Source organism: Poecilia mexicana, unplaced genomic scaffold (assembly GCF_051168715.1).
Source record: "Poecilia mexicana isolate PSO_F unplaced genomic scaffold, ASM5116871v1 scaffold_12, whole genome shotgun sequence".
Classification (NCBI taxonomy): domain Eukaryota; kingdom Metazoa; phylum Chordata; class Actinopteri; order Cyprinodontiformes; family Poeciliidae; genus Poecilia; species Poecilia mexicana.
Window position 1 is genome coordinate 12,048,247 of NW_028263381.1, and position 17,795 is coordinate 12,066,041.

A 17,795-nucleotide genomic window follows, 5' to 3' on the forward strand; every position below is an offset into this window, starting at 1 on the left:
CAACACTACCCCCACTCTGGATGAGAATAATCACAAAATGATTCCACTCCAGCCCGCATAACGTACCGTCCAGAATACACCGCCATTACACCGTGAACACAGAACAAATACTCAGGTAGAGCTTAGTCATTACATCAACGTAGGTGAAACAAAATCAAACACGAACAAATGGTTGAAAATTACATCTTCCAGAGTTCTTCTTTTTTTTTAAAATACTGAAATAAAACAAGCAGAGGGAAACCTGACACAACTCTCTCTCTTTTTTTTTTTTAGACCTCTGCAGTTAAGTGTCTCATATCAATGTCCATAACAACTCAGTCCACCCAGTCCCCGAACCTGATAGGCGGTCTCCGGTGACGTTTCGACCTCTGAGGACGTGGGCTCTGATGTGGCACTCCCTGAATCGTACCCCCACTACTGTGAACATTGGGCAAAACTGAAGCGGGGAAACTGATGGGTGGTGTAGAAGGGTCACCTCCAATTGATTCTGGTGTGGGACAATTGAGAAGGGTAAGCAAACCAAGGTCATCATCTGCATTATCCATTTCGAGGTGTGGTGGAGGGACCTCCTGTGGAGACCATCTCTGAGCATGATCAATGACCCATGCGTTGTCCAGTCGGTCGCGGCTTCTGTAGGGTTTCAGTTGGTCGTGATGAACCACTTTCACTTTGGTCTTTGGATCTTTCTGAATGCGAAAGATGAGATCATCAAGTTGTCCTAGGATGAAGAAGGGGCCTTCGTACGACGGAAGAAATTTCTTCACTTTATTTTTGCTCTTTCGGGTCCCTTTTACAAGGTACCAAACAGCATCTCCTATATGGTACTGTGTCCGGTGACAGTTCTTATCATACTGCCGCTTGGCTCGAGTGACAGAAGCACAAAGCACATCTCTGGCAATATGGTGTGCCAGTTCGAGTTTCTCACGGAGTTGCTGGACATACAAAGGGGCAGTAATGTCCGTTTCATTGTCCGGAGGTAGGCCGACCACTAGGTCAACCGGCTCGCTCACCTCATGTCCAAACATCATATAGTTAGGTGTGAATTTGGTGGCACTGTGTTTAGTTGCTCTATAGGCCATGAGGGCATAGGGGATCATAAGGTCCCAGTCCCAGTGGCACCTCTCGGCTGTTGTTGCCAAGATTGTCTGTAAGGTGGCGTTAAATCTTTCAACCTGCCCATCCGACTGTGGTCTAAAAGGAGCAGTGTGTGTTTTTTCAATCCCGAACAAGCTGCACATTTTCTGGAAGACTTCAGATTCAAAGTTTCTGCCTTGATCGCTGTGTAGCACTTGTGGGGCCCCGTAACGACAAACCCATTCTGAAGCCAACACCTCAGCCACAGTAACTGCTTGGTCATTAGGCAGGGGAAATGCCTCCACCCATTTGGAGAAATAATCCTGTATGACAAGGATGTAGCGATTATGGCGTTCCGTTTCATTCAATGGTCCCATTATGTCCAGAGCCACCCGCTCCATTGGAGCGCCAACACGAACAGTCCCCATGGGGGCTCGTGGTGTCTTCAATGGCCTTGCTTTAGCTGCACAGTTTGTGCAGGTCTGGCACCATAAAGTGGCATCCTCTCGCATATGGTACCAGTAAAACCGTGTCTGGATGCGGGCTACGGTACGCTCCACTCCAAAATGTCCTCCCACTGCCCCTTCATGCATGTGCCTGAAGATATCCGACTGGAGAGAACGTGGCAGTATGATCTGGGAATAAAACTGCTTGTCATCCAGACAGTAAAATCTTCGGGTGAGAACGCCCTCCTTAAGCTGAAGTCTTTTCCATTGGCCCCAATAGGCTTTTGTTGCTGGTCCGTGGGGGGACACGGTAGTCCACTCAGGGCGTTCACTACAAGTTTCCATCCATGTTTTGATTGGTGCAATTTCAGGATCTTCTTCCTGGGCTTTGCGAAGCTGGTCTGTTGTCCAACCAGAAAACAATGGGGTCTCACTAGTCTTTGTGGTGTAAACTTCAGTCTCTGTAGGGCTTTGGGGCTCAGCGTTGGTCTCAACTACCCCCACTGGACACAGCATCCCCAGGTTGAAATGGGGGTCCAACTCACACTGCACCCCTTTATGACAAAAGTCTTTGGAGGAGGCAACAGGGTCTTGCAGATTGCAGGGACATGACTGGCGACAAGGACGTCTCGACATACTGTCAGCGTTATTGTGCTGACAGCCCGGCCGGTGAATGATGTTGAAGTTGTACTCAGCCAGTTTTTCCAGCCACCTTGCCAGTTGTCCCTCTGGTTCTTTCAACCTGGTTAACCATCTGAGGCTACTGTGGTCAGTACGTACTGTGAAAGTACGCCCCAGGAGGTACTGCCGGAAGTGGGATGTAAATTCAACCACAGCTAGCAATTCTCTCCTGGTTGTACAATAGTTCTGCTCTGTCTTGGACAGCTTACGGCTCCCATAAGCTAGAACACGCTCTGCTCCCTGCTGCACTTGGGATAGAACAGCCCCAATACCCGTGTCACTAGCATCGGTATCCAAAATCATGTCGCCCTGGTCGAGTGGGTAACCCAGCACAGGTGCAGTGGTCAGTCTGTTTTTAAGTGTGTCGAAGGCTCTCTGTTGTTTTATGCCCCACTGAAACCGGGCATACTTCTGTGTCAGGGAGTGCAAAGGTTCAGCTATCGTGGCAAAGTCTTTTACAAATCTTCTGTAATAGGATGCAAGGCCAACAAACCTACGGACTTCCTGGATGGAAGTCGGGATCGGCCACTCCTGCACCTTACGGACTTTGTCTGGATCAGTGGCCACGCCTTGCTCTGACACAATGTGTCCCAGGTAAGCCACCTGGTGCCGGAAAAGGAAACACTTGGTGGGCTTCAACTTCAAATTGGCCTGATGGAGTCGGTCAAATACCTGACGGAGCCGTAGCAGCATTTCAGGTGCATTCCGAGCAGGCACAATGATGTCGTCGAGATACACCAAACATGTTTCCCACTGTAAACCGGCCAGCACGCGGTCCATAAGGCGTTGGAACGTTGCAGGTGCGTTGCACAACCCGAATGGCATAACGTTCCACTCGAACAGTCCACTTCTGGTGCAGAAAGCAGCAGCTCGGCGTGCTCTGGGTGTAAGTTCAACTTGCCAGTACCCTGAGGCAAGGTCAAGCGTACTGAACCACTTGGCAGATGACAAGGTATCGAGGGTATCTTGAATACGGGGAAGAGGATAAGCATCTTTAATAGTACTGTCATTAAGAGCTCTATAATCCATGCAAAGGCGATACGTACCATCCTTTTTGCGGACCATAACAATAGGTGATGCCCAGCTGCTGTGACTGCGACGGGCCAGGCCATCACGAAGACTCTGTTCAATCTGTTGCTCTGCATTGTGTTGTTTTTCTGCAGCCATCCGGCGAGGTGGTAGTTTGACCGGCGCCCCAGGACGGGTATTTATATCGTGTTGGACTAAACTGGTGCGGCCAAGATCATTAGGTCCAGAAGAAAACGTACTGCTGTAGTTGCAAAGCAACTCCGCTAGATGGCGCTTTTCCGCTTCTGTGAGGTTGAGACAGCTTTGGACATAAAGTTCATGCAAATGTGGCGGAACAGTGGAAGGAACCGAAAGCTGTGGTTTGTCTTGTGTGGCAGCAGATGGCTGCAGGGTTTTAACAGGATGGAGAAATCCTGCCACAGCCCCCTCCTTAATTGTTACTGCTGTAGCCCCGGGATTGAAAAGTCGAATGGGGATGGCTTTGGAGAGCCCGGGTGTCACTAGGACACGAGCCACCAGTAGTTTATGTCTCTCCACAAAGCCCTTAGTCGGGCTGAGCATCAACTCTCCATGAACGGGGCCTCTAAAATGTGCTCCACCTCTTAGTATGTACTCCCTCCCTGGCTCAACGATGACAGTTCGGGCAACTCTAACAGCGTGTACTCTAGAGTTACTTTGAATGGAGAAATAAGGAACCTGTTCGCCAAATAGGGTGATGCTTTGGTTACCAAAGTCAAGGCATGCTTTGGCCTGCGTCAGGAATGGGTGACCAAGTAAAGCTTCATTATTGGAGATGTCAGCCACCAGAAAATCTACTGTCACTTGGCGGCTAGTGATTTGAACTGGAACCTGGGTTTCTCCAAGAACAGGGACATCACCAGGCCCAACACCAAGAAGAGTCCTCACTGAGGTTGTGTTCAGTGGGGGTCGAAGCTCTGGGTTGATCGAGTTGTAGATGTTCAAAGGCAACACACTTCTCCTGGCACCACTGTCTAGGACAGCGCACACATCCAGCCCGAAAAGTTGCATGTTAATGTTCATTTCTTGGTTGCTGGTCTTGAGGTGGAGCACTGTTGCCCCCTGGTTGTCAGAGCTATCAGACAATGCTTGTGTTTTAGTTACCTTCCTAGGAGAAGGGCATTGTTTTTGAAAATGACCTATGCCAGAACAGTTTCTGCAGCGAAATTCTCCACCTCTTGAGGCTCTAAACTCCCTCTTTCTGGCTTGTGGGCTGCAGGGGCGAAAAGTTCCATGTTCAGAGCCGTGTGAGAATGGGGGGGACTCTTGTGGTGCATCAACTCTTCCATCTCTGACCACGGCAGCACGCTGCCTTCTATCAGGAATGTTACGTGTCCCTGTTTGCATTAGAGTAGTAACATTATTGGCAGCTTGTTTAATAGCCTCATAGCGACGGGCAATTTCATAAGCTTGGGCTAGGGTACGAGGCTGCTGTTCCAACAACTTTTGCACAATCTCTGCATTTCCCACTGCATTAGTAAACACCTCCACACCAATAGCATCTTGCTCGGTTTCTGTCCGGTCACCATAGGCCACCGCTATTTTACCATAGATGTCATCCCTTAAGGTATGAAGGGACTCGCCTGACCTGCGGACCCGTTGCCTTAGCTCTATAGCCACAGCAGCTGCATACTCTGAAGATGGGCCGTAAGCGATCTCCATCTCCTCCACTAGGCGGTGGTAATCCCATTGAGAAGATCTTGGGTTTCGATGTACAATGGCCCCTGCAGACCCCACTAAACAGAACTTTAGTTGAATGGTTTTTGTTCTGTTTGACCAGTAATTTGCCTCAGAGCAGCTTTCGAACCGGTGCAGAAACTCCTTCCAAGGGGTCGTGCCATCATACTGCCCAGGGCGTAAGGTGGGGATCTTTTCCCGCGTCTCGCCTTCCTCTTCGCTCTCAGATGTAGCCCAGCGTCGATCACAGCCATACTGATGTGATGTTAACTGAGCCTCTGTTTGCCGGTTTAAATGTCCATGCAGATTGTCTTTGAATGGGTTGTAATTAGGAAGAGGCTGAGTTGGACTTATTTGGTGGGGGTAATGACAAGGCAGTGGTGTGCTGTGGACGAAATCCCCGAAATTAGCTTTGGTGAAAGGGTTTATGCTTGGACGCTGTAGGTTCGGTGATGTCACCCCTCCCCCTTCAACGAAAGGGTTCGTGTTAGCAACTGAGAAGGGTGCTGTGGTGTGGCATATAGCTTCCCATTTAATATCTGGGGGCTCATTGTCGTGAACAAACGGGTTGTAGCTTTCATAGCCTTGTTTTTCTGCCTCTTCTGTAACCATAGTCGTTTCCTCCTCATCTTCATGAGCATTTGTCAATGCTACGAACGGGTTATAATGTGGTTTAGCCTGTCCGTACATGTCTTCGCGCGCGTTAGCTTCCGCCGTTAGCATTAGCTTTTCGCCGTCTTTATTTACTTAAACTGTCTCTGCTCGGTTTATTTTACCGAGTTTCGAATCCACCGGTGAAACACCACAGACCTGCAGAAGTCCCTTCGTGGTCGCCAGTGTTAACCTTTCCTGATGAACCTCCAAACTTCGTGGGGGAAACACAGGGGAGCTCCTTCTCGCTCCAAGGCTGAAGAGGTTGGGGACTTCAGGGTTAACTCCCTTCAGGTTCACAGCGGTGTGGTGCGGCAAGCAAGAGACAGTCCCAACGGTTCCTTCGGAAACTGAACGTTTATTTTAAGTGCGGTCACAAAACATACGACCAGGAACTGTTATGATCGCGCTCCTACATACACCCAACTCTACTTACTCTACTAAAGCTCTCTTATCTCAAACATGTGTGCCCCCCCCCTGCTGGTGTGGCGGTGCTAGTGCAACACCATGTTCCACGTTTCCGAACTGAAAAAGGGAAGCAAGCTTTAGTGTGATGGCTCCTACAGCCTGGAATCAGCTCCAGTCTGAAATAAAGATGTCAAAACTGGTTCCACTGGACTTATTTTGAGCAATTCTTAAAAACAGACGAGATTCTATTAAACAGTGTCACTGTTTTTAAATTCTTTTCTACTGTTTTACACTTCTGCATATGTATTAATTAATTTTATTTTGTAACCAGGTTGCTGTGTGTTGCAGACTTCTACCCAGGTCCCTCTTGAAAATAAGATAAGATGTGTATCTCAACGGGGTTTACCTGATAAAATAAAAGAAATAAAATAAAAAATAAAATAATAATATTTGTCAAATATTGGTCAAAGATTTTTAATATTTGTCGACAAACAAGGAGCAAAGAAGAGACACCTCTCCTTTACCATATAGGTGACTTACAATAATGTCTTCTAATGAAGACAAAGAGGGTAGATAAAGATTATTGTGTTGCTTTGATAAAATAAAACTCTGAACTTGAAGATAGTTATAGAAATATTTTGTAGGAATATCGTGTTTGTTTTTAATTTCTTCAAGTTACATAAATACCTTCCCTGGAAAAAGATCAGACACTTTAGCTATATCCTTAGCAGTTTAAATCCTGCTCTACATGGATGAACATTACATCCCATTTCTCCCAAATAATCAAGTGTTTTTTGTCAGATCATCATTATATTTTTCAGAAATGGTATTTTGTTTGCTTAATTAACCTTTTCCTGCCTGATGAGTACATGTACAAGTCTATAGCAATAGAGATCCAGTGGGACACAATAGTAACCCATGCTGGGGGCTGTCTGGCAGTAAAGTAAAACATTGCTGCCCTGATCTGGGTTGAAATAACATAATAGGTTTGATAATTGTTAACACCCTCTGTCATATGGCAGATATAAGAGAGACAGTTTCATTCTCTGCCGTTTACCATTTAAGTGAAGCTGGAAAAAGTTATATTTAGCTCCTTAAAGAAAAAGGAGAGTGAGGAAATTGAAACTGATTGGAAAACATATAAGAATTTTGGCAATATTGTAATTTTTATAATATTGATGTGACCAATTAAGGAGATGGGTAGCATCTTTAACTATTAAACTTTTAAAGCTAACATACTTAGACACTTCAGACCTGGAATAGATTATTCATCTCTGATGCTATGTTGCATCACTATAAATCGGAATCTGAAAAGTTGTTGGCATTATTATCCCAGCTGATGGATCCTTGTAAGCCACACAAAAAGGCAGGTGCTCTAGGACAAAAAAGTGAAAGAAAACAGAAGGTTAAAATAATAACAAATATTGTAAATGTGATAGGAGTTCATTTCTAATGCAATCCAGATGCAAAAATTTTTTAAATCTCATTACTGAGGTTTCAATTCAGATAAAGATTTCACAAATCACAAACTAGGTTTGAAATATTCTGCCATTAGCGTAGATTAGAATAATCTACTCCAGATTTGAAGTGTCGATGTATGTTCATTTTTAAAGCAGAACAAATGATTTCTTAACATTTATATGTTAAATATAATTTCCATGATTAGTTACTTATTTACAGTCATATGTCAAGTCATACATTAAGTATAATTTACATGATTATTATTATTCACCGAATTTAACTTGATTGTACACAATTCCAAAAGGTGACTTAAATTCAAAGCTTTATGTATGATTTATTTTAGAGAGAGGAAGTCTTTTATTTTGAAGAATGCTTAACAGGATCTAGTTTTGTCTTTTGCCATTACCTAGCCTTCTGTTGATTTCGGTTGCTTGGTTACGAACAGCCGTTGCCATTGTTTCAGCAAGTGTACTGTTAAAAAAAAATCTGAACAGAAACTGTTCAGCAAATACGTCTGAGCCTCCGTTATAATCTCCCTTTAGCCATTTCCCAAATCAGAAGCTACAATCGGAAGCCAACTTGAACTTCGATCCAGACAGTCAGGAACGCCGCTACAGCTAGAGGACCGGACTGACGTTTCCTTCTGTGCAGTCCCGTTCTGTTTAGGATCCTGCTCAGAGTACGCATGCTATTAATGGTTTTAACCACAGTGCAAAGCAGCATCCGTATCTCTACATGTTGTAGACCAAACATGAAAGGAAACCTGATCAATTCATGTTAGCCACTGTACTAGCCTAGCATAATACCGCCACTTCCTGGACATAAAATTATCATGTTTTAGCAAGATACATATCACGTTTTAACAAGATACATATCACGTTTTAACAAGATACGTATCACGTTTTAACGAGATACGTATCACGTTTTAACAAAATACTATCACGTTTTAACAAGATACTATCACGTTTTAACGAGTTACGTATCACGTTTTAGCGAGATAACTATCACGTTATAACAAGATACTATCACGTTTTAACAAGATAACTATCACGTTTTAACGAGATACGTATCACGTTTTACCAAGATACTATCACGTTTTAACAAGATACGTATCACGTTTTAACGAGATACGTATCATGTTTTAACGAGATAACTACCACGTTATAACAAGATACTATCACGTTTTAACGAGATACATATCACATTTTAACGAGATACGTATCATGTTTTAACAAGATACGTATCATGTTTTAACGAGATATGTATCACGTTTTAACGAGATAACTATCACGTTATAACAAGATACTATCACGTTTTAACAAGATACATATCACATTTTAACGAGATACATATCACGTTATAACAAGATACTATCACGTTATAACAAGATACTATCATGTTTTAACGAGATACATATCACATTTTAACGAGATACGTATCACGTTTTAACAAGATAGCGCTCTAATTTTTTTTTTCCTGCGTGATAGCAATGCGCTTTCAAAGTATCACACTAGCAAGTGTTACAGAAAAAAAATCTATAAGAGTTTAAAATTTAAGTGAGTTTTTGGAACGGATGAAGGAAATCTCAACACGTAGTAAGTACTGACTAGTAGACAGGGGCTTTTTTATTTTTTCCCCCTGGACACACACACACACACGCCCAAATAGTTTGATGATCTTGATCCCAATTATCACTTATTGTTTTATTTTTCATACTTTAATTGTGTTGTACTTTAATTCCCTCACAAGTAGTCAAATGTGTGCACACATCCTCCACACGCACACACTCACACACACAGCAATCAGAGCTAAGGAGACATGTAGTCTGGACCACTAAAGAACAGTAGGGGGTGTCTTTCAGACTCACCAAGTACAGGACTGGGTAGTGATAAAGAACTACAATAAGTCAATGACATTCCCTGTATCTCATGACATCAAAAGCTACCACCTGTTGTGGATCAGAGGTGTTAAAATCATTAACATTTTTACCCCCACTCACCCCTTCCTATGCACTTCCCCTGACACTCCCCCTTCCGGACCCCTACTGAGCTCCACTCCCACTTCCAGACCCCCCACTGAGACCCTCCCCCACTTCCGGACCCTCCACTTATCCCCCTCCCCCACTTCCGGACCCCCCACAAAGCCCCTCCCCCACTTCCGGACCCCCCACTGAGACCCTCCCCCACTTCCAGACCTTCCACTGATCCCCCACCCCCACTTCCGGACCCCCACTGAGACCCACCCCCACTTCCGGAGCCCCCACTGGTCCCTGTCCCCCGCTTTCGGACCCCCCACTGAGCCCCTCCCCCACTCCTGGACTCCTCACTGAGCCCCTCTCCCACCAGAAGCCACGCCCACCTGTCAAATTTGACGAAAGGGTGTACCTATTATCTCTGAGACTTTGCCAGACGTTCCCAACAGATCCTCACAACACATTTGGGCCTGCCATGTCTGACCGTCATCCTCCCCCACCACCGGAGCCAACTCACCACAAGGTAGTGGTCAGTGGATAGCTCCGCCCCTCTCTTCACCCAAGTGTCCAAGACATACGGTCGCAGATCCAACGAAATGATGACAAAGTTGATCATCGAACTGCGGCTTAGGGTGTCCTGGTGCCAAGTGCACATATGGACACCCTTATACCTGAACATGGTGTTCGTTAAGGACAATCCATGACGAGCACAGAAGTCCAACAACAGAATACCACAGAACCCTCCAGTACCCCCTCCAAGGTCTCCAAAAAGGATGGGTAATCTGAGTGCTCAGGTGGTTGCTAAGGCAAAAACTCGGGTGTGGGAGAAGTTCACAGAGGCCATGGAGAACCTTGGATCGGGCAGAGTAGTTCGAAGACCTCCTCAATCCCACAATCACATTTTCCACAGAGGAAGCGAAACCTGGGGACTTTGGATCAGGCTCTGCTGAGTTGACCATGGTGAGAGTCGCAGAGCCTGTATGTTGGGATTCACTCCAGTGAAGAGGGTAGCTTCCTTCCACCTAGTGTAGGGGGACGGGTTTTGACAGTTGTCTGTACTTATGTGACAAGCAGCAGTTCAGATTGGCCACCTTTTGTGTAGTTGTTGGAGGGGTGCTGGAGAGTGTCCCTCCTAGAGACTTCCTTGTTCTGCTGGGGGATTTCAATGCTCATATGGACAATTACAGTGAAACCTGGAGCCTTGTGGTAGAGAGGATCGGCCACCCTGATCTAAACCTGAGTAGTGTACTGTTGTTGGACTTCTGTGCTCATCACGGATTGTCCATAATGTACACCTTGTTCAAGCATAAGGGTGTCCATGTGTGCTCGTAGCACACATGGACACCCTTTTTTTATAGATAAAAAAATATGTCTAAAGTCTCCAAGTGTAACATTTAACCTGTTGTGCTCTAAAAAGGCATTACACAATAGCATGAGTAGCTCTTTTTCTATTTTTATAGCATTTTAGTCATGTTCTTCGCAAAGGCAGCATGCATTTAATCAAAGGCTGCTGGTTGTTTTCCTCTTCACTAGATTGCACACCATGAATATAGCACAAAGCCCACAAAAGAAGCCCATAATAGGCTGACCTGCCATCCCTGCACTTACATTCTGAGCACCTGATTAGACAAGAACACCTATTGTAATTATAGTTATGATAGGGTAGAAAATGACTAACCCTCCTACCTTTGTGTATGCATGAGAAGCCTAGTGAGGCTGAGGAGGACACTAAGAATAAAACACACAAGCCTCTGTTGCCCAGAATGAATTTGATTACAGCAGCGTCCTTGCCAATGCTAATTATAGTTATCCAATTTTAGTCCTTGATAGTTGTTTTTATGTTTGGTCACTGTGGAGTCAAGACCGCAGGCTGCAATCATCCTCACAAAACTGAGTGTATTAGAGGATGGGTTCATACTTTGGGCTCTCCAAAGTGGACATTTAGATAAGGAGCCTTCTAATCAGTGTCAGTGGATAACTACTTAAATGAACGACAGGATTTGGTTTGTTATTAACAAAAACCCAGTGAGGATCCCAGTTAATCTTATATGGCACTTTTACATTGCAATTTTACTTTGTTCTTCTTTGCAAAACTGCTCAAGCTCGATCAGGTTGTCTGTGGAGATCAGCAGTCTCCCACAAGACTTTTGGCATTGATATGAGTTTTATTCAACAGTGGATTTCTCGTCATTTAAGTAGATAAAAAGACAAGAGTATTCAAAAATATTTATTTTTCTGGTCATTATCCGTTAGCTGTCTAAAATAGTCAAAATTAGTTTTTTCAAACAACTTCTGATTCCCTCAGATGATAACTCCCACTGTGGACATATTCGTTAGTTGTTTTTTTTTTTTTTTTTGGAAAATATAAGTTTATTATCTTTTGATGTTTCAGAAGACTTAAGTCATAGGTCAACTCTGGTATTTTAAGACATTTGGTTTGGAAACAGCAGACAGTGGATCATTTCTGTTATATATTTTCTTATGTAAAATCTTTGGTTGTTCATGTCACTTAATGATTCGTCAAGAGGGTTGAATGCTACAGTAAATATGAAAAAAAAAAATCATGTTTTTTGTTAAAGTCTGGATGAATTTGATTAAACCAACCCAGGATAAAATGACCTGAATGACTAAAACTCTGCACCTGAACTGAAAATAAAACAGGTCATTCTGTTCTGTCCTTTTTCTGGCACTTTATTCATCTTCTGCTTTGTGTGCCAGAGTTATTTTATCCACCTACAGAAATACATAAGTAACATGCCAGAAATAAATTCGAAGGCAAAGTACCTTTTTGTTCTTAAGTGATAGAAGAAAACAAACACACAAATAAGCAGACAAATATTGATTACAAATGCTTCATATATCTTTACATTATGCCCTGACAATTTGATGACAGAATGGCAACTACAAGTACAAATTCGAGCCACATATCAGAAATTTGTGTAAATACAAAGGAGTGCAAAATTTACTTGCAGATTAATCAGAAATGCACACAAGAAGTTTATGCTTGCAATTACAAAGGACTCAGAGTATGAATGAAAATAAAAGAATTTTCCATCTGTATAAAAGAAATGCTGGGAAAAAAAAAAAACCTGCAGATGATGACAAAGTCTCATGAAAAGTGAACATTCGAAGCACCTCCTTCTGGCCCTTTGCCGAGACACTTCAAAGTGAAAGTAAAATTATTCAAACTGCAGTGTGTTTTGTTTTGTGTGTGACGCAGAGCCAGGATAGGCATTTCCTTTAGTCCTGCTGCCATGCGGTTTTATTGATATCCCGTAAGTCTTTCAGCTTCATACAATGAGGTGACCCAGATGTGACTGATCAATGTGTTCAATCACAGGCTGCTTTAAAGCTGAACATCACAAGAACAGGTTTAGTTGTTAAAAGGCAAATGAATAAAGACAGCTAATAAAATTATTAATCAAACTAATAATTGACACAGGTACCAAAAGCAATGATGTAATATTTTACAATGCAGAATACCAAAGGTGCCCTAAAATAAAAGAGACCACCAATCCATTACAGAGAACTTATATGGATGGATGGATGGATGGATGGATGGATGGATGGATGGACAGATGGATGCAGTTGAATTAAATTAGGATTAAAGTAGATTATAGTGACATAATTTTATTTGGTTATAAATATTTAGTTGTTTTTTTTTCTTTTTTGTGTTGTAAGTTACATTTTATTTCAATGAATTTCTCCTATCATCTGCTTCAGCTCTATTCTGATTTATAACACCTGGTTGACTGGAAAGATTAATCATCCTGCTGTTAGGAAGTTGTGGATTTGAATCCAACTTCCTCCCGTCTCAGATGCCATTCTGCACTTAACCCTAAGTTGTCTACTGACAACTCCTTGTATTCGCGTTGGTGAGCGCAGCTGGGTGAATGTAGCTCCAGTAATCACTTTGAGTGGTCGATATGAGTAGAAGAGCAGTGTATACGTTCAGTCCATTTATAAGGTGGATTATGTAACTGTTATAGTCTACATCTGGGTCAGGAGAAACACCACGCATCACAAATTAGGAACGGAAGACATTTCAAAGAATATGTGCCTTGGAGACTCAGATATGGAGCTGTGTGTGTATGTGCGTGTGTATGTGCATGTGGGTGCTGTGTGTTGACCTGAGGACTGACATCATATAAATGATAGCCTATAAATGGAAGCTCATTAGATGGCTATTATAAGGGAGACAGAGCTGAGGGACTTTAAAATCCGCCAGTGATGCAACACCTCAGAGGTATAAGTTCATAGCTGAGTTTTATATCTTAATAATTTCATGTCACTGTGAACCTAAATTTATAAGAAATGTGCAAATTTAAATCTGTGTTCTAGTTTGATATTGAACATCTTGTTTTTGAAGCAGGTTTCTTTCATTCTGTTGAAATCTGTGGAAATTGTCCCTCATAATTTCCTCCAATCCCGCAACTGTCAGTGAATGTCTAACTTTGCGCATTTTTTTGTTTTTCTGGTTTCTTTCTTACAGGTTATTTTGCCTTTTGTTCCAACCTTCATGCATGAAATGGCATCTAAAACTCTCCTTTCATGTGATAGCTTTGATAACAGCCAAGGGTTACCAAGGATAAGAGTTATGGTATGTAGCCCAAATCATGCTGTAATAAGTCATTATTATATCCATTAATTCTACACTTTTTTCATTTCTTGTGGGTTTCAAAGTGTATAGACTGATATGCATTTTTCTCATGATATGGCAATAAAACATTTTGTCTACATTTTAAAGACAGCATAAAATATAGTAATAGCACAATAGAGAATAAAAAACACGAAGCAATGAAGTAACAGAGACTAAAAATGTCTTTGCCTTCGAACAAATGCTCTGCATTTCCAGAAACATAAAATGGTGCCACTTAAGTGATTGGGTTGTCTGCACACTTTAAATTCACCGAAACTGAGCTCAGTGTCCCAGTTTCTTGGATGAATTTTAGGAAACCACGTTTTGTTTTGCACTGCCTCTGTGCAACCCACACCATCAACACAAGTCCAAAAAAAAATATAATGTTTACCCTCTGTGTACAAGCTATAAAAGGCACCATGTAAACACTGCCTGGTGTCTTTTCTGGGCAGATAATAAATCAGGGATCAGGAAATGTCAGGAGTGACATTTCCGTTTTTAAGGAAGCTTTTTAGTAACAAATGATTTCATGAACTGGAGCTTAAAGTGTTGTTGTTGCACGAGGTTCAAAGTTTTTGTTTTGTAACAACAAGGGAAGTAAAAAAAGCTAGGAAGTATGTAATATAGATGCAGTGCAATTCATCAGGTACAAACTTATTGATATTTGATCAGAAACTTTTTCATTTGAATTAGCTAATAATCCATTAAAATGACACGCACCATAATCAGATTAAGCATTTTTAGAATGTTTTAATGATTTAGTGAATTTAGTTTCTTGTATTTTATGCACTTTCACATATATTAATGTTGTTCTATCAACTTTTTTTATAAATATGCCCTTGAATACAGTGTGCTGTGTTCACAAAAAGTCATGTTCAACTTGCAGAGTCATTCCATAGTGTAAATAGATTTTAACACATACAAGTTTGATACAGTTTCAGACAAACCGCACTTAACTTGATCATTTAGTTCTAGTGAATGGGTGCTTTCTGGCTGGAACCCTTTATGGCTCTGAAATTTAGGGTTGCTTAACGTCACACTCATCTGGCCCTCCACTCCAGATATTTTCCCCTGTTTGAATCTGCTTTTTATGCCAACGGCCTGCCTCAGTTTCCATATTCATCACCCTCAGTGTAATCTGCTCTCAGGATCCTCTTGTGCAGCTTGTTTTTTGTCTTCCCTGTCCTGAAAGTAGGATGACAAACAACCAATGATAACAGAATCCAGATACACTCAAGAAGAGCTGCATAATTTATCTTTATTTGTAATTAGAGAGGACCTTTTCAGTTTGTTTTTTTTTAAGGTAAGGATTTTTTTTCTGCTCTAACTTGCTGTTTTATCCCATTTTGAATTTGTGTAATGCCTTATTAGACTCTCTCGTCAAATGGCCCTACAGCTCCGGTTCTTCTTACTCTCCTCTCCGACTCTGACCTTTTTACTCAATATCTATCTTGTCTTTTGTAATTTTCCGCTTTAATCAAATCTCCAGCCGCGTGCGCGTCTCTCTCATGAATGAGGAGGCAGGGAGACTCAGAACGGTACACTGCAGCCTACACATGGATGTTACACAACACTGCAGCACTTTTTCCTTGTGCCCCTGCAAAGCAGAATCTGCTGAATCTTCCCTAGACCTTTTTTTGTTTAACTGAGTGTGTAACGCTTTAAAGATTGAGACCCTTGTTCTTTTTAGTCTTATACCTTTTGGAAGCTCCAGGTTGCTCTCCTTATTACCTCCTGGATGTCCTGGTTTCTAACACTCTTATTATTCCCAAGGAGCTAATGTTTCAACAAAATGCTGGACACGATTCACCTCCGAAGTAGAAACTTAGTAGGAAATTGGATCTGAGAATGACGTCACGACCAACATGATCATATTTCAATTACAAGCTGGGAAACAAGACAGAGTAACTAGTCGCTGTGCTCAGTGATCAGGTATAATTGGGGTAGCTACTGTTGGCTATACTCCCAGAAACAATATTTTCATTTTATTCAGTAATTCACTATATTGATTGTTTTACTAACATAAGCATACATGTGTCATTGTCTTAATGACATTTAAACTGTTAGAAGTTAAAATAAATAGTTAATTTTTGTTGGGGTTAAGGACCACAACCCCTAGAAATACAGCTGAAATTCACCAAAACTACGTTGCTTAAAACCTTATTTGATCGAACACCAAATATACCTTAGTACGCTTTAATACGCATGACACGACAGCAGAAGCTTATTCTTATATTCACTCTAGAAATTACAGCCAGTCAGCACTAGGGAAAGTGAGTGGTGCTCCTGGATTGGCTGCTATGCGCTAGGCATGTCAAATAGCTTTGTGTCGGCTTCCAAAGCTGCACTTTCTTTAAATTGTTTTAGATGTGCTCTTCAAAACCATCTGCGCCCCAGAAAGGTTTCCACAAGTAATTGGGAGTCACATTGCACAGAAAATCTCCAAACAGGAAAATTTGTAAATACTGAACTGCAAACAGAAGGGAGTCTGCTGTAGATATTTATTTTCACACAAGCTCTATCTATTCGGTAAAGTAATTTACTCTTTTTCATATCATGTTAACTGTTAATAACGTAAAAAAAAACAAAAAAAAAAAACGTTAAAAACTAAAAAAACAGTTTAGTTTTACTCTTCAAACTTTTAACTCAAAAACATGAAAAGTGTGAAAGGTGAATAGATCACAGACTTGTGTACATGAATGTTCACATTAACTTGCTGTTACAACCATTGCTGTATTAGTATCTGAAGAACATTTACAATTTCTTTTTTTTTTTGCAAGTATTTGTATTTACTTCATCATTCAATTTGGGTTGACCCTCTTTTTCCAGTCAATTACAATTGCTTAAAAAATTGTGTAACTGCCAAGTAAAGCAGATGTCCTGATGATCAAGCTCACTTGGTAGTTTCCTATCTAACCTTTTTGCAAGAATACGAAAGGTTTTTATTCAGAAATTGATTTCAGGTTTCATTGGCAGTGGGCATGCATTCCTTTTTATTCTGTTCTTACTTTGTCCCTCACTGTTTCTGTAATTGCTCCAGATACTACATGACAAGGTGCCACATTTAGAAAGCTTTGGATCTCCTTGAGAGGGACTGAAGGTGAACAATGTTTACACCTCTCTTGCTGAAAAGTAAGAAAAATGCAGAAAGCCCCATAGAGAATCTCATCATATCTGCCTTTCAAAGAGGGTCACTTAAAAGATGCTGGTGTTCCACTTTGTTTTTCTTAAAATAAACTCAAAATGCATGGGTCAATGTGCAAAGCGTGTCCACAAGCACATGCAGAGAAGAAAACCTTTCGTCCTGTTATGTAGTTCACCTTCGTCTGTGTCATTCAAGTAATTGCTTTGTACGGTCCTTTCTTCTTTTGACAGAACATTTCAGTCCTTTTCCTGTCTCTACCTGTATCAGAAATAGAGCTCTTGCTCTAATTGTGTTGAATTACATAACTGACCCACAGGTATAACAGACTTGGAAAGCATGGTAATAGATTGCGCTTTGCTTTCTTCTGGGTCTGCTCAGCCGGTGACCGAAGAAAGACAATGCAAAGTAAACCTCCAGAGTAATTGTCTGTCCTTAAAAGACCATTTCCCCCTGTTCCAGTACTAACAGCATTAATAATGGATCATTTTGGGTTCTGAGGAAGTGCAGGGATTTCTGACTAAAAGTTGCATTTCAGTACACGTAGTACAGGAAAGGTATTTATTCTGGATACATGTGATAAATATTAAAACAGAC